Raw genomic sequence first — 23,889 nt, forward strand, 5'->3', positions numbered from 1 at the left:
ACAGCCATGTCATAATTATTGAACTAATGATGCAAAAAAATCTCTCTGAGAAATCTTCGGAGTGGGAGAAGAGGGAGTTCCTAGCACGTCAGAAGTTTAATACGGAATGAGAAACATTAATATGTAGTAATTGTTCTGCAGCCATCTGTGCATAAGCTATATTTTTAAGCATCAGTTTATTTGCTGTGGGACTAGTCATGCACGAAAACGCTCCCTCTCATCTATTTTCAGAAGAAAACCATGAGACTTATCAGATGTTTAACACTGATGCTTTGTGCTTAAACTAAAAATTCCTGCTGTTGTTGCTTTCTTCTTTCCCAGCAGATTTTGTTGCTGTCTTCCACTTCTCCTTCTTGGAGGAATGTTTTAAAGGTTTTTGGTTGCTTTGAGAGGCTGGTGTTCTAACAATAATTTGTTAGTAATGGTCTCCTTGAAGTTTTGAATGCTTTTGAACAAAAATTGATTTGAAGCTGGTATGGGATGAAAAACTCTTGCTGAATGTAATGATTTTGATGAAGTAAAAATGCAGTCTGAATTATTGAGTGCATATTGAATGTTCAAATAGTCCAACAGCTTGCAAAATTTTCTTCATTCATCCTCATAGGCACACTGCTCTTTTTTCCTCCCCCAGATTTCTCTGCAGCCTTTCATAATGCTTCACTCCATTGGCTGGATCTTTGTAAAGACTTTTCAAAGCCTGCCTGCCAGATCAGCCTCCTGCCCAGCCGGAGTTCCTATGCAGCACAAGTGCACTGCGGCATCTGCGCTTGGAAACATGTGTAACGTGTTTGTCTTTATCACAAAAATATAGTTTGCCTGATTCTGCAGTTTCTTTCTAGAGGGACCTCAGAGGCCTGCTTCCTGCCTCGTATGAGCTAATCTGTTTACAATAAACATTTTAAGGCCATTGATATCTATCTGTTATACCATGAGACTGGAGTTTTGAGTTTATAGAATACAACAGTAAAATTCTGCCAAATACTTTTTGACATTTATCATCTGTCTTAATTTAAGAATAGACCATTTTTTTAAGGCATAGTAAAATACCCCATAGACAGTAGTGAAAGGCATAAACGGGACTGTATGTGGTGGTGAGATTGGGTGGTAAATATGTCTTAGATACACATGAGATCTTTATCTCCTTTTGTCTTCAACAGTACTTTAAATAATGGTAAAAAAGTGACAAAAATAAATTTTCCCAGAGGAGTACTAAAAAAGTCTACTGATCTGTCAAATTACCATTGCCTTTCATACTGAAAGGAGAAATCTCAGGCTTAAGGCTCCCAATTTATGTTGTTTCTGAATAACATTTTTTGCCTGACTTTGGCTCTAAGAAGATAACCCAGAGGTTATGAACACGTGTGTTGAAGGAGCACATTCCTCAAGCACACATTCACACTGCTTTTCAAGCAGTTTCAGGTTGTTTTCCCTTGTTTCTGGTGGAGTAAGAGGGTGATGGCAGGGTTGTCTGTGCTGAGTTTACAAGTCTTGCACAGTACTGTAACTTTCACAGGTGACTGATGTGTCCTGAGCAACACTGGGAAGGGTGTTCTTGCACAATGATGGAAAAAGTACTGTCTAATAGCTCAGCCCTTATATAAAGAAAATGTTTATGCAGAAGAATGGATTTTCTACTGGCAAGGCTTTGATGACCATGTACGTATATTCTCAAATTCCCAATCTCAAGAAGTAACTATGATGTCATTTGTAATTGCAATTTTTTCTTTACTGATGTAGATTTAACACCAGTGAGGTGAGGATTAGGTGTACTACTACAGCTTTTCTTTACTGCCTGATCCTCTTGCAATGAGTAATAATTCATAACACACGGGAGACATGCCGCTGTCTGTGTTTACTGGCTATAGCTCAGTCCCTGCTGCTTTGTAGAACATCTACCAGAATTAAGGAAGTACCTTATATACTGCATGTGTATCTGACCAGATCGAGATGTTTGCTGTTTTTTTTTTTTTCTTTTGAGGAGAGTAGTAGGCTGGCAAAGCACCTGAAAGGCAGTACAAACAACCATGCTGAAAGGGAAAAGGCAACTGACATTTTTTAAAGTGTACATATAGGATTTTAATACAGGATGTTGCAGGCCACATGCTCCATGACTTGATTTCTCCATACAATTTCAAAAGCTGAACAAGAACACTTACCTTTTGCCTAATGCAAAGTTTGTGCACGTGCAACTTAAGTGGTTTCGGTGGTTACTTTTGACACACACAAGTGTTAATTAGAGGATAGCTAATCCAATAGTTTTTGCTCAAGGGTCTCTATGAGCTAGTAATATAAACTTGTATGCAAATAGAAGTAAGTGGAAGCAGACTGTCTGGCTTTCTGCATTACAGTTGGAAAGGGTTTTGTCCATAGCACCAGCATGTCTGGCTCAAGCTCACTGCTTGTGAGGACTTGTGGTACAATTAGCACTGAGAGCATAAGAAAGCACAATTGAATTGTGCTGCACGGCACTGCCCCCAGCTCATACATTTAGTTTATGATTGATAACTTGGCTGCAAAACCAAATTCATTTACCTAGGATGAGTTTGCTGGCAGTATTGGGGGCTAGATCAGCTTATACCAGATGTAGAGGGCGAGTAGTTTGGAGGGTGAGTAGTTTATCGTTCTGTTAGGACTGCACTGGCTCATCATGGGAGCAGAGATAGCTCGATCCTACAAAGTTGTTAATGAGCTTAGACTAAGAGGGGACGGAAAATGAAGGATTTTGATTTGTGTAGTTTTGGATGTTAAGTGCAGAGGAATTCTGGAGTCTGTCCAGAAGACTGAATGGCTTACCAGAGACTTAATAGGCTACCTACAGTTAAACTGGGTTATTGCCATGTACTGATTAGAAACATAAAAATCTTGTCTGTGTTCACCGAAGTCATCCATTATTATCATCTTCCCCTAACAGTGCTTGAATAAAAGGACAAAACCCAAAATATTACAGTACTACATCTCCTGTTTTCTGTTAAGACATGTTTGAGGAGGAAAATATGTTAAAATTTTGGTAGATCAGAGGGTTGTTTATTTTAATATGGACCTTTGGCAATTAAAGGAGTGACATACCTCCTTTCATAGAAGGTGAAGACATGCCCCAGACTTACTCCCCTCTTCCCTGTGAGCTGAAGTTGGGGTTCCCATTACATGTCTGTTAAATGTCGTATGGAAGAGGCGCTGTGCCCTGCTGTATGGGAACACAGCTGTTTGTTCCCTATGTAGAAGATTGGATGGTGATTAAAGAGGATGAGTCTTGCTGGACATGGAAGGAGAGTTCTCAGTGTGAGAGCTAAGGGCTTCGTAGCTGCTAATATCTGAGATTTATATTAGGAAGGAGTAAATGGTTTTGTGATGGGGACTTCTAAAGGTGATGACAGGTTGGATAGCCCCCTTCGCTGCCTGAATAGTTAGCTCAGCTTGGCCATCAAACCATAGGACAACCCCTTTCCAGAGAAAGGTATGAATTTCCTGTCAACTTCACCGATTACTTATTAACAAAGCAGATCTGGAAAACTTGCTCCATGGAGAGGGGCTGAAACTTGATCTATATTATAAAAACTTATTGAAAAAATAAGATAAGGTAAAGTCTATTTTCTAAAACATTGGTAAAATGGCCACAAAATACTTCTTTAATCCTGTATTCAAAGGCATCATGAACATAATTTTTGGAGACATAAATTAACTGAAAGAGACCTTTATTGAAAGCTGTGGTAGAGCCTGTACTAATACTTCTAAAACTGCTGGTCATGTCTTCTAAGATAAATACTACCTACCAGCGCATAGCGCCAGGGATTAGTCCTGGGCACTGTAGATTGACTGTGGTACTGACAAATTCTTAGGAAGGTCCTTGACAGCTATTGGTGGCAAGTAGTGCTCTCCCAAAAAGTCCTGAGCAAGGCCCGGAGGCTAGCTTGGGCCAGGGGCCACTTTCAGTAGGCAGTTTAGGCGGGGCTGCCTTGCTTTGGAGGGTTTAAAGGCAGACTGCTCTGCATTAATTGACCTTCTTGCCAGCGGGTGCTCCTGTGCACATTTGATCTAATAATAATTGAAATGAGCTGACTTTCTGCCAGTTTTCCTTGTGCAACACCACAGGCTTCGCTGGATTTTGTAGACCTTCTGGGAAGCTTGTCTGACCTCTGGGAAAAGCCAAGTGTCTCTTCTGACAAGATGTTGGAACCAAATGTATGTTCACTTTTTTCTTGGGTAATAACAACAATAATGATTATTTTTAAGCAATATGAATAAACCATTATGTAAATTTTCTTACACTATAAGTAATTTATTTTTCCTCTTACACGTAAGAAATGCTTCAAGAAATGTTATTTCTAACTGCAAACCAGTCCATGTTCTTTTGCTCATTTCTTTATTCTGGCATTACACCTGCACTGCAGTCTTTAGGGAATTGCTTCCTCCCCTCAAGCAGCTTATTGAAATGCTGTGTTGTGGCTTCCAAAATATTTCATTATTTGGATAAACAATATATCTTATCAGGAAATAGTTTTGCTACTGGTGAGTTGCAGGGGTTTGTTGTCCCATTCACTGACAGCTGGTTTCACCGAGTTAAGTATTAACATTTCTCTGCATGAACAGATGTTGATTTTTTTTTTATTAATAGAAATTGTGCATGTAATCTGACACATGAAAATTCTGAAGAAAAGTAATGACTTTGGCTGCTTTTGCCCTTGACCTTTTTCACTATTTTTGTTCTTGACTTCGGTGCCAAGGCTTCATTCAGTGCTTCTGCAGATCAGATGTAAATCAGGTGCCCTTCTTGTACCCTTGTGAATCATTGTAGCATATACATTTTTACTGGTTTTCATTCACCAGCTAGAAGAGATTTATTGAAAGAGGAAATCTAAATATTCTGAAATACTGATCAGTTTAAGCATCTCTCGGTTCTCTAGCTGTTAAAAATTTCTGTGTGTTTTGCTCAACTCTCAGTAGCCCAGCTGTCGGCAATGTATGAACTTTTCATAATCAGAAGTCAGTTTAATAGAGGGCACTTATAAGAAGCTTTACATGGATTTCCTTCTGACTTTTGAGTGAGTTCTTTATTCTTCCTGCAATTTCCTAACTCTTCAAGGACATTTTTTTGGTGTGTTTTATCTTTTCTGGTTTTGTGAGGATCAAATAGATTGTAGGGTGCTTTCACGATGAAAATATCATGTGGATGATTATAAATTGGCAGTCAAGGTGGTAATAACTTCTGGTCTGCCTGACTAGACTAGCATGCCTGACTGATGTTCTCTGGAGCAACGTATGATGTGAAAGTTCGTCTACATCGTTTCCATGGCTTTTTGTTTTTGCACAACCTGAAAGTCTTCTGAAAGACAGAAACAATAATGATCTCCAAGCAAAAAGGATGTATGCATTGAGTTAATAGATACTGTGATCTTTTTAGATGAGAAAATATTGCTTATCAGAGCTGTAGCATTTTTACAGCAAGAGCATTTCTACTTACTGCTCTGCTTATTGTGAGAACTTTGTGTAAAATTCCTTTTTCTGACTCTTCCTCTCATCCATAATCTTGGCTAAACTCCTATGCCATCACGAAAAAATGCATATATTCCTTCCTCTGTTGGTTCTGGGACATGGAAATGAGATCTTTCATACCTGCGGTGTTATGTGCCAAAGGGCTAACGCAGGGTACGGAAAGGGTACCATGCCAAAGATGATTAGCAAGGTCCTTTCACTGTGTGTCCACAAATACATGAGGCCATTCAGCGTAGATGAAATAGGCAGCTGCCTCAAAGCATCTCGCAGGCTGTGGGAGCAGCAAGCCCAGCAGCATCTGGCTCATATAGAAGTAGTATCCTTCAATCAACTACTTGAGTGTTTTATATTATTATCTATGAAGTGGGTGATCAGCGCATATAAACGTGTACTCTGAGTAGCAAAACTGTAATGATAATTACTGCTTTCGTAGATCTGTGATTTCTGTAATTGGATATTTCATCTGAAATATAAGAAACCCTAAACTGTAGAAAGTCTGTGCCTACTGGAGAGGCAGGCATTGCGAGTGGAGGAAGGATGCTGTAGCTGTTGAACTACATCTCCTTCCCTTCCAAACACCGCTACTGTAGATTTGTTTAAAAAAATACATAGAGTTTTAAATTGAAAAAACAGTTGTGTTGCGTGGATTTTTCACAACTGACAACAGAAATTTGTCAGTTGACAGCATGCCGGCATTTTTAATTGATCTTCTAGCACCAGGTGCACAGCCTTAAGTTGACAAGTGGAATGGTTGCCAAGAAATACAGCTGGAAGGTACCTGCTGTTACAGTGCTGTATGTGCAAAAACAGATGGGGACATGCGCTTTTGGAAATGAATGTCTCTGAGCCCACTCATTATTTACTGCTAGCCACTACAGGCAACTTCTGGGTGGTATTTCGCTGTTTGCAAGTCTGGCCACTGCCGATTTCACTTTTCTTCTCTGTGGTGGTGTCTCGATTGCCTATTGCCTGTCAAATTCAACAGAAGATGAGTTAGACTAACCCTTTTTAAGCCTCAGGTTCTTGTCAGAGTGGGACACTTCTGAGAGAGAAAATGTAATCTATCCATACTTTGCTATCATTTGACTTTTCCAGAAAGCCCCAAGGCACGTCTGCTTATCACCTGCAAAATCCTAATTATAGGGTTTTTAATAGTCGGCGACCATGCTAACAGTGCACACATTCACCAAACATTTCATTAGAACTGTTTTGTGCAAACCCTTTATTCATAAAAATTATTATTATGGTCCTGGGCAAAATTTTAAAAAACTTACTGCATATTGCAAATACAGCAACATGATTGAAGTCCCTTCTGTTAGTGCAACAGGGAAGGCCCATGTATGTTTTATTATGGTATCCACATTTTAACATATAGAATTGTTTTACCATCAAATTTTAACTTGAGAAACTGTTAATAACATGCAGATTTGCAGAATCTGATTTGCAGATTCCTGATGTTACCAAGCTTTGAAAATAATTACACGAAGTGCAAGTTTGTATCTTTCCATTCTACTAATCTCAAAACACATCCAAAAACATTTTAGATGAGTTATGTACGCAAATGTTGATTAACGGCTGCAGTCAGGGTCTGTGCATTTTACTGTCATTATTGCCTTCCTCATATTTACAATATTAAAGTGCCTGACATGCCAAACTCAGATTTTTGGGTGTGTGTGTGTGTGAGGAAACTCCTTGACCTTCATGAAATCGTTCTGTGATGCTATCTTTAAACAACACAAAGTGATGCTATGCAGCCATTTGATAAATAGATCTGGGCTTGTGTAATTCGGCATTTCTTTGATTTGAACTGGGTATGCCAGTTCGCTTGAGCTTCTATTTCATTTTATGTAGCTGTACCATTATAATGCCTTAATAGTCCAGTACAACATTCTGGACAGAAACAGGCATTGGATCTGTGTCTTGTATAGATTTGACAAAGCTTGGACTTAACACAGAATCATTTTTGATCAGACATGATCAAACTTTGATCAATCTTTTGTATTAGCTTTTTGTATTGGCTTCAACTAGAGAACCATAGAAAAAAGTTGGCAGCTGAAGGTGTAAATGAACAAATAGTTGGTAGTCCATGATTCAGATTACAGCTGAGATTCTGAATTAATTGATGCATTAAGGTTTTAGGCCAATTTTGTAATAGAAATATGTCTACCTGCATAGTTATTAATGTATGTATATGCCTGTGTATAATGTGGATACAGACATAGATATAGGCATCTCAGTACCTTGTCCCGATGTTAAGTCTTGTGTTCCTACTATGGTACGGTGAAGGAAGCGTATGCTTCTCCAACCCTAGTTAGCATGGGTCTTTCAGATAACATGATGTCCCACTGGAATGTTCCACCAGAGAGGGATCTTCTAAGACAGTAAATCCACAAAGCAATGTCTCTCTCTAACCCACAGATTCAAAAGGACAAAAAGACATAGACACCAGGTGGAAGCAAGGCGATCAAGGACAGGCTGCTTTTCTCACCTCTACCTCTCATGGGGCCATGTAATAGCAACCTCCATTTGCACTCCAGATGGGGAAAGCAGTAAAATCCAGGGACTCCTGCTGTACCTCTTGCTCACCCACTGACAGCTCTCTGCTTCGATTAGTGTTGGTTTTCCTTGGGATTCATGGCTTTCAAAACAGACAGGTGTGAGGAAGGATTGCATTGTGCAGGAGACTGAGATATGGATTTAGTTTTGAACACAGAAAGGCCTGGTAGAGGTCTAATAACGTCCTGCTGAAGTTTCCCATCTGAAAAAAAAGGAGATTGTGTTCTTCTCTTGCTTTTGTTCTTTTGTCCATTTACTTGATTTAGTGGGGTTTATATATCCTTACAGAACTATGTGTCTGGGTATTTTTATTTGAGAAACACACACCTACCTTCCTGCACACTGTAGAGTTGGTTTGGTTATATGACTCACAAGAAGCCCCTGAAATCTCAGTTTTGCTGTTCCACGACTGCATTACACCTCACAGCCTTCACCACCGGGGAACTTCCCACCACATGGCAAATGGCCCCAGAATCTCCTGTGCTTTCTACGTGGCTTCTGCAGGGCACATGGCAAGCATTTGATCTGGGATAGAAGGAAACGTGCTTCCAGTGTCTTCTCAAACAGGGGCTGTGCAGTCCTGCAAGGTGCTGAGTACCTTCTGATCCTCGTGAGGCTGATGGACGCTGTGAGCACTTGGGATTACCGAGATATGGGTGGCATCAAGTCAGATCCACTTCATGAAATGTATGGGAAAGAGACCAGCCCATCACAGCCTCTGTTCACATAATCTTCAGCTTTGATTGTTGCAGATACAGACCTAATCTTTTTTTTCCACTTTGAGTTTCTTATTAGGTTTAAATGTCAATTGAGTATCAGTGCTTTAGGAGAAGCTCCAAGTTTTTCATGCCTCTGGCATTGGCACAATAAACTGGTGTAGGCTCTGAATCCTGTGAAGAGTCACAGAGGAAGTTCTGGACTGGCACACAGCCAAAGCATGTATGGACTGCCAGTCCATGGACATAATTTTTCCACAGCAAGAATCAAAACACCACTGTTTAGAAATCAGGTGGGGAAGTCATCACCAGGTACTGTGATAAACATACTCCCTTTGGTAGTTTTCATCTAAGCTTGTAAATTTGTATGAAATTAGTGGGGGCCCTACCATGCTGTTGGTGATGTTTAAAATACTACCTTCATCTGCAGTCCTTGCCTGAGCCTTGTTCCTATGGCATTCGAGTTTGCACTATGATATACGGGGCTGGAATGCTGGGTTTGCAACACTCGCCGGTCAAAATCCCATTGTCACCATCACCTGTAATGGCAACCCATGTCAGTCCCTCTTTGTGCTGTTCTGTTTTCTCCAGTGTTAATTGCAGAACACCCCATCAGTGCTCACTGGCACAGAATAAGAGTGATAAAACGATCACTGCTCTTTGCAGTCAGACTGGCATATTCCATGTGCCATACCATTGTAAAGCATATGCTTGTGAAGACCTGACTTTGCTCCTGGAAGGGCCCGAGGACTGGCAGAGCTGAGCCTGGGGAGGAAGCAGGACCATATGGGCAGGTGCAGGAGGTGATGAGCCAAAGCGCAGTAATGGGGATGCAGTACCATTCCCTTCTGGCAGCAGCGAGCCCTTGCCCTGGCTCTGCTGCCAGCTGAGCCCTGACCTGGGTGCAGTGAGTGCCTGAGCCCCTGCAAGGCAGATAGGAGGGCTCTGTGGCCCACGTGGGAAGTGAAGGGCCTTTCCAGTGGCGGTGAGTATCTAATAGCATTAATTCATTCAGCCAGCGGTATGGAACTTCCCCAAAATTCTCCCTAGGTTCAGACTATGTCATTATCTTAAATAAAACAGATCTGCAACAACTCTGAGCTCAACTCCAATGTGCAGCGCTCTCTCTGTTTTCCATAGCAGAAAAATCTGTGTCCCTGGTTCCCAGTAAGTGTATATACGTAGCACAGACATCTGTCAAATACACATTCATTATCTCACTGTGTCACATCTGTCAGGCAGATTCAATTAAGTGAACATGCTTCCAGCTCCAGCGAGACTCCCTGTGCATGCAAAATGCATCAAACCCCAAATATGGCTTTGGTAGTCAGAAAATTGAACAGAATGAATGAGGGGGAAAGCGGGATGTAAACAGTATTTGTTAGTATTTCCAGGTTTGCTGCCCCAAAAACTGTGACTCCAGGTTTTTGGAAGTGTTGCAAATGTCAGGTTGTACAATGTCATGCAAAGAGAGGATAGTGGAGACAAATCAGATGGTTGGAAACATTTCACCACTTATCAGTTTTTTCCTTCTTTCGTTAGTTCTTTAAAGAAAAGCAGTTTAATCTTAGAAATTTCCTCTATTAGTTATGAAATGCTCTCCATCTTTGTGAAGCCTGAAGTGCAGGCAGGGTTTTGCATGCATGTGTGTGTTTGCTTTTTACACTTCATAGCTCAGGGTTCTTACAAACCATCATTAATGTACGAGGCCATGCTCGGTCTCCAGAAGCCTTTTCCAGATGGCACAAAAGTGCAAACAGCCTTTGCTACCTTGCAGGGAAATATATTGCAGGAATGAGGCCCCCTCCTACGGAATCACTTTCGACTGAAAATGTGATATGAGAAACTTAGGCATCTGAGTGAGCAATAATCACCAGAGGATCACCTGGGGAGAGTGACGGAGACATGCCAGCACGCACATATTGCATGTGATGGGCAGTGATGTAGAAGCAGCTCTCGGCACCTTCGACAAGCTCTCGGCTGCTAGAGGTGGCCAGAGACACTTGCCCCTGGTGCAAGTCAGAGCAGCCTGGGACCACTCTATCTTGTAGCAGGTAGGTCATGTAATGCCTTGATTTCTTACTAAATTAAATTCTGTCTTGAGCTCTGAAAATAAGGAAATGCAGTCCTGAATGTTTAAGGAAGCGAAAGACCTAACAGGAGTTGAACACTCAGCTCCCAGGTGGATTTTACTTGCTTTGAATATCTGCCTGTGCTCGGCATTATTGCTTTGGACCTTGAATCTTTGCAATAAAGCAATTCCAGGTAGCAATCCCTGATGAGGAATGACCCAGACTTGTAGAGAATAGGAAGGCAGACACGAGACTGTTTGTATTAGGAGCTTCTAGAAAGCAATTTGCGTTACCAGTCATAGACTAATTTAATTCTGCTGAAATCCAACAGTTTTCATTGGTGCAACAACAACATAACGGAAAGGATCAGTCCTAAACTGACTTGTATTCACGCTGATTTAAATACCTTATCTTGTTCATATAGAAGCCAAGTCAAGGAAATGTGCCACATTTCATTGATTTTTATATTACATTTATTTAAAATGCTGCTGGTGGAGATTTTGTGTGTTGAACAGTCTAACTCAAATATAGTTGTTCTGAAACTCTTTTGTAAAACTAGATTTAAGACCTAGAACTGCCAGGAGTTTGAGTTCAGGAAAAAGGATTTTGTGACAGCTCATTATGATGCAATCTTAATGCCCTTCCTGGACTAGATAACAATTCAGTGTTTGGCACAGGAACTTAATTAAAAAGATTTCCCCGGTGGATCAGACATGAAAAAGTTGCTCATATCTAGCAGCGACATCTCTTTTGAAGAGGAAATTTCATCTGGCACATTATTACCAAGAAACTTCTCCTGTCTGCCGGGACTGAAGGGCAGAGGGGTCCCCTGACACAGTAACAGTGTTGTGTACAGTGCTGTATCAGGAACCCTACCAATGTCATCTGTGCTGAACTGACTGGTGTCTTCTTTTTAAAGCTTAAGTCTTGTGATATTTGGTGTAGTATTTAATTATGTTATTTTTAATGTTCTAGCAGCTGGATTCATGTTATTACATGAAAATCACAATTACAGATTAATTTTATTTTTAAAGTTATGATAAAATTTAAAGTATGAAAATGGGACCAGGACCTAAAGCTATTACCTGAACGAGAGACTAAGAGCTGCACTCCTGTCATAGATTTTACCATTTCCAAATGTTGTCATTTTCCAGAGGTCTATGAAGTTTTATGTCAAAAAAAATCACAGTCTTGAAAAATAATGAGTTTAGCAGTACTACTGGTTTCATTTCACCCAAATCACAGTGTGAAGAATTCTGGCTTCCAAACATAAGTAGGTTTGTGCTCCCTACCCCTGCACTGTTTATTACGGCACAAAGATAATTTCACTAAAATGTCCACGTGATAAAAAGCTCAGAAACATTGAACATCCAAAAGCTAAAAAACCTGTTCTGTGAACAAGCCTGTCATGATCCACCTGTGTCACAGCCCCTGGGAAGTCCTGTCCTTCTCTTCCCTGTCTCTGCTTGCCACAAGGCTCTTCTGAAAGTCTGCAGGGGCTTTTAAAAATAGCTCAGTGACCCTGAGTGGCTCCATGTGCATAAGGAGAAGGAGATGACCCTTCTTCAGCTGTGATTTTTAAGTATGGAATGTATTAGGTAATTTCAGAACAAAGTTAACAGGTGCTTGAAATCAATTTAACTAGCTGCAACAATGTGAGCTATCTAAGGTGTTTTGATGTCTCTCTCTGCTTCTTGTTTCTCTTCGTGAGGTTCAAAGGCTTAAAATATGAAACCCAAATGTTTGTTTGTTGTAGGAGAACGCATGTGTTGTACATACGCTCATGCTTTTATGTTTGCAGCTGCAGCCCTGTGTAAATGGCTGTTTCTTGAAGTCTCCCATTCATGGTCACGGTGGTAGATTACACATTTGCTTTCTGGAGGGCTAATTAATGTCATCCAAATTCTGAGCAGTTAATTTCTAGGTAGTCTCAAGGCAGCTGCAATGTCTATAACCAAAGAAATGCTCTTTACTTCAATAAATGGCCCATACACTCTTTCATATTTTATCAAGCTAACTTGGGAAAGGCAGATGTTTAACACTCAGATACTATTCTCTCAAATGGGGTTCATCTGGTTCCTGCTGAAATCAAGAGGAGTCTGCTTAATTTGCAGAAATGTGAGATTAAATTCACAGGAGGAGGTAGGCGAGGCAGTCAACGCAATACTTTTTTGGCGGAGCTCTTTTCTGGTGGCAGTTGTTCTTGCTGTATGCATGGGGGGAAAAGAGTCATGCTGTCAGAGCAGTTAAGGGATGCTGACAGCCTTGGTGGGCACTTGTAGGGTCTGGGCTTAGAGCTTGCATGTCCATGACCTGTTCAGACTAGGGAAGCAGACCCCTAATCAGAGACTTCAGCTAGACATCAGCTCTTATTTCTGATTTTGAACTTGCCTTTTGGGAGAGGGTTTCCACAGCCTGTTTCCTTTGGCAGATGATTTGCTTCAGTGGAACAGCTGCATCACTGTGGGCAAAAGAAAAGATGAACAGAAATGTGTGCACGTTTAATGTTTAGATTTAATTTTAAAGTTTTAAAAATGTGTATTTTTTATGAATGCTGCTTGCATGTTCCCTGTCATCAGATTCTTCTCTTTCTTTCAGCACTCTCTCTCTTTATTTCACCTCCGTTTTTGACAACAGTGAAATATCTGCTTTTTCTCTGGCTTAGCAGACCACAGTATTTTTTGTTTTCTCTTCCTCTATCAATACTGTCACGAAATAAGCAGGAAACAAGAAAGTAGCCAAGCTGTCAAGTGGCCTCCTTCTAGTAGGTAGTTTCACTCTTGTTTTTTCCAGCACTGCAGCTGAGAGATATGCCCAGTAGCTATTCATTTCTTTAGCTGTCCTGGCAGGAACGAGTTGCTGTGAATCCAAGGAACAGACTAATCTTCTTCAGCTTAGCATTTAAAGCTAGGTGTCTGGTTTGAGTTGTCATTTGGATTCTTTCCCTTGGCTAGGCAGGGAAAGGCAGTTTCAAGGGTGATCCAATACGTCCTTGAAGAGGGGGAAAGATTTCTATAAATCCTTCTTTCTTTCCTTTTACTGGAAACAGTTGACTTATTGGTTTTCTTAGTCTAGAGGTTTCATTCACTTATCAGGGTAGAGTTAAGCAGCATGAATATTTGTTCTGCTCAGGAGCCAGCATCTCCTGGAAATGGAAATGTTCAGTTCCTTCAGTCATCAAGTGAAGCCTTCTCAGGCTAACTCTGTCCTAGCTGATACCAGAAGAGAAATAGGTGAGACTACTTCCTTTACCTCACTAGTGGAAAAATAATCATTACATCAAAGAGTGGTAGAACACAGGAAAGTTTATGATTTTCAGTTCAGATTTCTCCTGAACTTGCATCGCTACCTTCACCAGTGCAACCAAAACATAAGTTTGTATAAACTCATCAGCAACAACATCACAAAAATCCCTGCAGCTCAATGCTTTTAGCCTTGCCATCTCCTTATCTAAATGGAGGTATTAGTATTCAATTATTACCACTATTTTTTTGGCATTGATGCACTTCAACACCTGTACTTTCAAACAGAGATTATTAGAGATTAGAAATCCACTGGGCAAGATTTTCTTTTTTCCCAGAACTTTTCTTATTGTACAATAAAAAGAATTTCAGGCAATATTGATATGTTAAAATACCTCTTTAATACAGTGTAAGGATTGGATTTCCTGCCTGGGATACCTGCAAGAAAGTAGATAGATTGTTTGAGGCTGAGAAAATATTAAACAATAATATATAAGAGATGAAAATAGTAAATCTGATAGGCTGCTTTACAGAACTCTGGAGATACTTTCATCCTGACACATGAAGGCCTTGAATATGAAGACACTAAAATAAGCAGTTCAGTCAAATCGGCAGAATTGCACATGGTGATGCAGGGCTATGAGACAGAAAAACAGGGATGGATTTAAAACACAACTGACATGGAAAGAGTGCTTATTCAACTCTCATGCCTCTGGCAGCCAAATGGTGCCTTGTCCATGTGCTTTAATGGTGCAGGTTTGGGTCCAGACCACCTCAGAGGTGAAGGGGCAAATGCTGAGTTCAACACTAGACTTAGAGAACTGCAGTTCACTTTTTGGATCTCAACATTTGGTTTCAGGTCAAACTTTTTCTCCCAGTAGAAATTGCTGTAGCGATTAGTGGTTGGTTTGCAGTCATGGAGGTCCTAAGAAAGGTTTGTATGAACAGATGAAGAGAAGAAAAAGTGGAAAGACTTTTGGGCGCACAAGCCCTTCTTTCACTCTCAAAGCCACAAATTTCAGGCTAAACTATTATAGGAGAAGTTGCTTTGGGAATAATTTACTTATGGCAGGAGAGCTGAAGACATACCTGGCACTGGTGTAAAGCAGGAGTGTTAGCAGTGGAAGAGGGGAAGTCTGGAGGCCAGTCGAGTAAAAGAAGAGCTAAGAGTTTTTAAGCATACATCTGTGCAAGAAGAGCTGAGATGTGCCATAGTGTAATGAGTAGTTGCATGGCACAATGAAGGTTTGCATTTGGTTCCCTGATATGCTGCAGATTTCTACTGTGCAGCACAAGAATACTTAACCTCTCTGTATGTTGGTATCCCACTTGTAAAAGGGAGATAGTTTATACATCCCTCCAAGAGGTGTGAACTTGGACTTGGTAAAGGCTGTGAGCTATGTGCACTGGAATGTCTCAGATGGTTTTTAAAAGCCAAGGTAAATGCAGAGGTAGTCAAGTAAGCTGCTAAGTCTCTGAAAGGAAACATATGTTCATATTATATATTTGTTTTTCTTAATATGGTGAATTCATGCTTTGTTTTGCATTGCAGCTTACACTGTGGCATATGCTTTACTGATTACAGGAAGTTGAGCCTGCAGAATTCATTACCTAACTGGGGAAGGATATTTGCAACAAAGGTAAGAAAACTAGGATGAAGGGATAGATACCAGGTTAGTTTTAAGTTTACCTCACTGCAAGAAGATTAAGTTGATTGGAAAGTTCAGAGAAAAAATCTGAACCTACTTATTAGCAAATCTACTTCCAAATGCTGAAATAAATAAGTTTTTTTAAGAGTCCAGCCTCAAAGCTCTTTGTTAGCTAGTAGAGCTTTGCAAATATTGGAGACACATAATGCTTCTAGGCAGGACTCACTGGCCTGATCCTTCCCAGTCAGACTGTCCTCAACTGTTCTGCAGTGAGAAAGCTAAGCCTTAACCTGGATACAGATGTGGTGCATCTAACCACCGCAGCAGTATACTGTTCTGAAGTAAGAATATTGTGGCCATTTGTGTGAGTGGTTTTTTGCATTTGCCAAGTTTTTGAGCCACATGGAATTATTTGGTGCTGAACTCTTTGCTTATGAAAAATGGTAGTGTTCTCTTGATCTCAGAGGCGGGGAGGAGGGTGATGACTTTTTGGCAAAAGCTCAGGAAGGTAAGCTGATGTTTTCCGAGACCAACTGCCTAAAAAACTTACTGTGCCTATAGGTCATTATGGCATAGCTGGAGCTGCTCTGCAGAAGCAGTACAGAGCACTCTCAGAGCAGTAGCTGCCATGGGCAGCACACATCTGCAAGCTGAGCTCTTGGCTCCTTAAAGAAAAATTAAAACTTTCTTCTGTTTCCTTCCTGAACAATGTGATTAGCTTATTAACATCAAAGAACCTATTAGTATATCCTTCTGTTAATGAATTTGTACTCAGGGTCTTTTAAAACAAGGTAATAGGAGCATTGTGCACTATTTGCATGCTTCTGGGTCAACCTAGATAGATGGGCCTCTAGAAATTAGTATAGCCCTGGGGACAAGGTGTCTTTTTTTAAGGCTATATTCTGTGTAATTATGCATAGGCAAATTAGAAGCAAACTAGCTTTATCAAATCATCCTTCTGTAATTTGATCCAAAAACCTGAAGGTATATGTCAGTGCTGATAATTAGATACAGAGGCACAATTAATAAGATTGTCAGGGGAGTCCAGGCAATCTGCCCCACATCAAGCATTAGAAGTAGACCACCAGCAAGTTATAAGGCAGTGGGCCATGGGTTTGGGTTCAGATGATAACCCAGAATATTGCAGGGCTGCTGCGGGCAGGATAATGAGGCAGGGGGAAAGGTATGATCTCTCTGCCATCTTATCTGATGGCAGCATGCCCTGAGGTCATTGTGTCAGGGCAAGCTTTCATTAGGCAAGGTTTTGGTACTGCTCCATCCCAGCTTCACAGCACTAATTTAGAACTTGCTGTTCCTGGCATTTGGTCACTGAAAGGACCGAGAGGATCAACAGAAATAGCATCACTTTAATTAGAAATAAAAATGGTACTTGGCAGGAGATGTGAATTACTTGTGTTCACTTCAGCCCAGAAGGTATTTAAAGGTATTTAGGTGCTTAAAGATACAGGTAGGTACTTGGAAGTTTCTTTCCAAGGTACTATATGCCCAACTCCAGTTATTTTTAATGAGACTTTTGTGCCTCCTTATTTCAAAGATGCCTGATAGGAACATACGTGAGGCATGAAACACAAGAGAGCCTTTACAACTCCACTATGATGTCACTACTGAAAATGAGACTTCATTATTTAAGCATTACAAGACTGATTTGGCATTAAAATGATCTGTAGATTGTATTGATGCCTTTGAGCTTTTAGTGGGCTTATGGCATTCACACTGAGTAGCCAATCTGGAAAAAAATAGGATTTTCTAGTTTATCAGGAGAATAATTATTTTACAGATAATGGGCTGGAATTATGCAATGGCATAAGTATGAAGGGGGAGGAAGGGAAGTGCGTGTTGTAGTGTTTAACAACAGACACCAGAGTTTGTTCTGAAACCACTGCAGGGACCACCTGTGCTCTTGTGCTACTGAGAAGTGGACCTCAGGTTTGAAAAGTCTTCTCTCAGTGGCCTGAAGGTAACAGTGAGTAGCATGGCCCAGCGCGTGGGGCATGGGACTTGGCGCCAGGAAAACCAGGGTTCTGCCTGAACACCTGAGCTGGCACAAGACCAGACAGGTACCTTACCCCTTTTGCCACTCCAACAACCCCTCCCTCGGAAGGTATCTTGAGATCTCCCAGTGCTACTAATAAAGAGTCGCTTTCGCGTGGCAAGCTGTGTGCCGCAAATATATGGGCCCAGCTCTGTATGGGTCAGGAGCAAGAACAGGTAGTCAATGGCACATCAGCCAAAAGGAGCAGAAAGGTCTGAATGTGTCCGTAACCAAGGACTGTGAGAAGTTTGTCTGTGCTCACCCATATTCATGGTTCATTTTACACTCACACACACAGAGACACGCACACATCCTTTTCTCTCCCTGGGGAGCTCACTTGCATATGGTATTTCCGCTGCTGCAGGGAGTAAAACAAATGTTGTGCTGTAAATATGAATTTTAATGCTAGACAAAAAGCGATGCTGATAATGATGCCAGTAAATGCTATGGCTTCTTAAAAGCATAAGTGTTTTTTCAAATGATAAATGATAAGCAGTTATGGAAGTGGGGAGGAAAGGTACTTAAAAGCAAACTGTGTTGAAAGAAGATTAAAATGTGAGCATACATAGGAAATGATGTGCATTAGTTCAGTTTTAATTCTTTTGGAAGAAGGAGATGCAGAAAAAGAAGGTACTGAAATCTGAAATGGAGACAAACATCTACATACAGCTGAATAATAATGCAAATGGCTACAAAGAGCATGTGGATAATGGTAATTAATGAGATCATAACCACAATGGCAATGGTTTCTTTGATTACTTGTGTTGTTCTGATGTGACTCTGAAGCCACCTGCTAGGTTTTGACCTCAAAAACACTCTTTTTCCCTAAAATAGAGAGGAGAGGGACTGTAATATTGTATCATGGTAGCTAATTACTTAGTTGCTAGGTTGCCACGGGTGCAAGATGTGCTCCCAAAGAGGTGATCAGGTCTGTGTTATTCACATATTAGCACTGCCTGTGTATGTATGGAGTTTGACAATTTTGGGACAGATAACCTTTTCATTTTTTTATTTTTCATTTTTTCATTTTAAAAGAAGTGTAATTCCAGACTGGCTGACAGAATTTGTGCAGAAGTCAATTAATAGTTTTAGCCATAAGCAAAAAGAAAAATGTAAGGAGAACAACTGTGGAACTTTAAATCAAAGCATTGCAATACTTTGTTTCCAAATTATGCTCTTCTTCAAAGTCCGTCCTAGCGCGCACTTGGAAAACAGTGCAAGACCCCATGTTGCTAGTGAAATATTTCATTTTTACATAAAACAAAATATGACTCATATTAATATATTTTTTACTATTTTCTGTCTTACCAAAGTACAGAAGTTGGGGCTCTGTGTGCCAGTGTGGGTACCTATGCAATAGATTGAATTAAACCAAGACGATAAGGAGGAGAAGTTTTGGAAAGATAGCAAGAGTAGAACCTCCTGATGGTTTAGCAGATGCCTTTTGTGTTTTGATTCCTTTTTGACATTTACTGCAGACCAAACCTAGCAATTAGCTCTTCCCAGTTTGCTCTTTTTGTCTGTTATCTCACAGGGACTGTCAATATATCCTTTTGAAATACTATAGTGCAGAAAATAATTTTCTACTTTTTCGGCTTGCTTTTTCTTTTCAAATAATTGGCATTTACAAGAAGTGTGAAACTTTTGCATAACAAGAGTCTGGTGCATCTCCTTAATTCCAAGCACAATGGCAGATCTCTTTCCCTTTCCAAAGCAATACTGCAACAAATCATTAAAGAAAGGTGGGATTTTTTACATAGACATATGCAGTAGTTAGTAGTTTTCCACACAGTTAAAACCCAAGAATCTGGGCATTTGAAAGCAAGTAGGACACTGGAAATTAGTTAGTCTTCAGGCAATATTGGTTGAACACACTGAGATAGTGCATATAGTGTTGTAGATCACTGATCTGGTATGTACTTGCATTACTGGGAGGCTGGTCTAAAACTTAACAGATATGTGAGAGTTCACAGTTTATATGGAAAACCATTTGCGTGTTCACAGGATAATAGTGTCTTTTCTAAAGACTACTCTCTGCTGCTTGGCAAGCCAGAGCAATAAACTGTGTAGTAAGAGATGATATCCAAAATCAGAGTTGAGCCCATGATCATCTATCTATGCCAAAGAAGGGTGCAGGCAATGACTTTCTAGATATGGAGGCTTCTATCTAATGCTGCTGCTTTGAGTGTCCTTAATGCTCATCCAGACAGAAGGAAAACCCACCACCCTTCTGCTGTAAGAGCAGGAAGTTTGCTTCCTTCTGCTTGGGGGTGAATGGTCCCTGGTGGCCTTTACCAACTCTGGGATTTGAAACATGCCTTATGGAATTGGGAGGAACTTCCAGGTGGTAGTGCAGCATTGTAGACAGCTACATCCAGCAATTTTCTCTAGAAAATTATTGAGTTTCACCTGAAAATCTGTCTCCTGGGTCCTGCTGGAAACTGGTTCCGCATTTCCAATTCCCGAACGATTATAAACCTCTTGTTTTTCCAGACTCTGCTTATTCATTACCATTTTGTGTCCTTTTGCTCTCCTTCCAATATCATCTTTTACTTTAAAAGCTCTTCCTCCTGGTGGAGAATTAGATGCCCCTTTCCTCCAAGGTGATTACTGAAAGTAAACTTATTCCCTCCCAGCTGTGCCCTGATGGTCTTCAAATGTTTGAAATCAGGTGTGATTTTTCTATATAAAGTGCAATCAATTTAATAAATGACAAGACAAAAATGTTGGACAGGTCAGTGGAAGAAAAGGTGTATGGTGCCATTATGACCTGTTTAATTTGTTCTTCAGTTCACGGCAGAAAGACTTTCAAGATGGACAGACTTCTAAGTCTTCTTTTCCATCCTCTCTCTCCTCTACCCTCTCTCCTGTCACACTGTGTATCGGACTAAAGCTGCATTTTGGTAGCATCGATTAAACGCTGAGAGTGCCCTTAATGTTTTCGTTTGGATCAGAGTGCAGTTTTCAAGTGAACCTCCTGGTTGCCCACACATACTGCTTCATTTTGTACCATGGAGTTGCCTCAGAGCTCATGAGCTGTGTTGTTTTAAGAGGAAGTTAAGGTGGAGTGCAGCACTTTGGCCACAAATGGACATACAGACCAGGAGGCCAGACTAGAATTAGTCTGAAAATAAAAACAAGCACAGTACAGCCTGGAGATTAGGTCCCCACCACCAAGCGTTTCACTCCACAGGTCTGCCTCCCATGGTCCATGTTACTTGATAATGCAGACAGAGGCTTAGCCTTCTGCCCTGGTTTCCTGGCTGAGGGGGCAGTGTAGGTAGATCATATCTACATGAAGCTTTCCTTCACCCTTATAATATCTTTGCATGCATCTGTAGCACTTTTAATCTTCTACAGAGTGTTTATCCTACCTTTAGGCAAACAGATGAACCTACCCAGAGGAGAGAAAACTAGCTGTTCCTCCCGTATAGGAATGCAGTCTCATAGAAGCACACTTCTGGTAATCCCGATTAGGAACCAACAATGCATTTACCTACTTGAAACAGATTCCTTTGAGTAGTATCCCTCGGTTACCTACTGACTCATAAATACCAATCTGGGGATCAGGAAGACTATTGTACTAGTAAAACCTACAGTGAGATATGTAGATTAATATTTAAAGGCTCAAGTTATATGGCACATTTAAACTCTGCATTCCCATATATTGACTTTTCTTTCCTTGGTACTGTAAGCCTAAAGATTTTGGCTTTAAATCTTGCTTATTAACTTTAAAATGCTGTCTAACAGAAAAAAATAACATGTAAACTAGTTATCTGCCTTCTAGTTAGGTGCCATTACCAGAGCTAGGAGTAGGAACCGGTAACCTTTTTGATGGTTGCTCATCTCATTCAAAGTGAGCTTTGGTTGCAGTCCCTGCATCTGGAGACGTGCAGAACAGGTCTTGTCTGACTGTGGCACTCGGGCCCTGATCCTGGAGGCAGAGGCTCGATCCCTGTGATCGTTTGAGCTATTGCATTAGGCTTACTTGAGGTGCTCTGACTTGACAAGGAAGGGCTAAATTTTAAAGGAATATTTGAAAGACAGAATACTTGTATTATCACCTGATTAATTAGTCTAACACAAGCTGTGGCCTGTGCCTCCAGTTCTGCAAGTCTATCAGCTTGCTTCCTCTCTACCTGTCTGAAGGATTTGCAAGGTAGAGTTTAAATGGAGACTTGAGATCTCGGTGCATGCACAGGAGCTGGAGTTCCTGTACCAGTAATGGCAGGAGTGTTTCTGATGTTAATAAAAAAATGAAGACAAGCCTGAAGCAATAACGTTTTATAATTTGCTCAATCTAGCTTCATTGTGGAATGACCGCGACTTCCAATGAAAATGAATCCCAAGTGCAGTACATTGTTGGCTGACTGCAAAATTATATTACGCTAAATCAGTCCTTCTTTCCTTCAGTTTATTAAGTTTAAGGACTTGGTTATGAGAGGGGAATGAGTGATTATGGAGAATATGAACAAGGAAGTTGTATACCTCCATGTATACACCTGTTCATGTAACTTCTGCAAAAATAAGTCATCCTTGCCTGCAAAGAACGTAAGCTGGATGATGGTATGGTTCTCTATAAATCTTAATTATGATTATTGCCCAAGGCAACATCATAGCTAACTTTTAGACTTTTGTACAACTCTCTTCTTGGGCAGAATATGTTGTATTTGGCACACTAAATCTTTGCAGATTTTACTTCATTATTAATAACACTTTGTATGGGAAGAGGAAATACTCTCACTCTCTTGTCACATACATTGTGGGGGCTTGTGACAAAGACTGAGCTATATACTGAGCTTAGAGATATATATATATATATTAGCTCTCCTCAAAGTGGGTTAAAAAAAAGAGTCAAACACAGACGGAGTCTGGTAATCCCTGAGAAACTTCCTTTCCACTGCCTGATCCAAAGCTTAGGTGTGGAGTCTGTAATATCCTGCCTTGGGTGAGTGGTTTCACCTTCTCTAAACCCTGAATTATTTGTAAACTTTGATGTGAATGTGAATGCACTGAATGCCATAGGGACAGTATTCTTGCTTGACTGATGTACTCCTCCCCAAGCACCGGTTTGCACACCCTGCTGACACCCAGGGCCCACAGGATGGACCCTGTAGGAAGGGCAGCACTGACTGGCACTGTGCTTCAGGAACATCTCTCCTCTTACTGCTCCTGAGCATGAGAGCATCGGTACTCATTGCCAAAGGGAAGGCAAGGGGAAGAGGACACTGGTGCACACCTGTTCCCTCCTCACCCTCAGGACAAGAGGGGTCCAGGCTGGTGGGTGCTGTGCAGGTCTCTCTGCACTCCTGCCGGGTGGCTTGGAGGTCAGACAGGGACGGAGAAGGATGTGAGTAACAGATTTTTCTCCAGTTGCTGCAAAGCTGTTTACCTTGTACCTGGTCCTTATCCAGCTGTGAGTGGCTTCATGGGAGTTGCACAGTGTTGTTAAAGCAGAGACTGGCACACTTTCCCCAGGATATGGTTCCGGTTTAAGCTAACTTTCTTTCTTGGATGCTTTTTAGTGCAGACATTATTAATTTGGAGACTACTCTTTCATGAAATGTTTCTCCTCTTTCCATTTAAAGATTCCTTTTCAGCTACTATAATCCTGCCAGATACTGGCAGTTCAAAGGACAGCTTATTTTCTTGCCTTCAAAGCAGGCTGATGGATATTTCCTTCGGGGATACTGCTAGGAACTCCCTGAGAAAAGCAGGAGGCAGTGTGTGGGGGGAGAAAGCCAAGTGACACGTCAAAGGCGGTTTCTCCAACAGATCCTAGCTGTCCATGGGCATTTGGCTACCTCTGCGCTGAGGTTGCAGACTTGGCATGGCAAAAGTCCCATTGTTTCTTTCACCCAACGACTGTTTCTTTGATACTCAGCAGTTTAGGAATGTCTTCTCGTAAATACCTGCCTATAATATTTTTTTTGCTGATTAGAAACACTGATTATGACATCAGAATTGTGAAGAGCATTGGCTAAATATAAATTTTGAGAGGAAATTAAATACAGGCTAAGTGGGATTCGATTCCCAAAGAGTCTTTTAATGTGCTCATCTGTTTCACCACTTACTGAACCTGATAATTTGGTCCCAAGCTATATGTTTGCT

The sequence above is a fragment of the Phalacrocorax carbo genome, chromosome 2 (assembly GCF_963921805.1).
Source record: "Phalacrocorax carbo chromosome 2, bPhaCar2.1, whole genome shotgun sequence".
NCBI classification, from domain to species: Eukaryota; Metazoa; Chordata; class Aves; order Suliformes; family Phalacrocoracidae; genus Phalacrocorax; species Phalacrocorax carbo.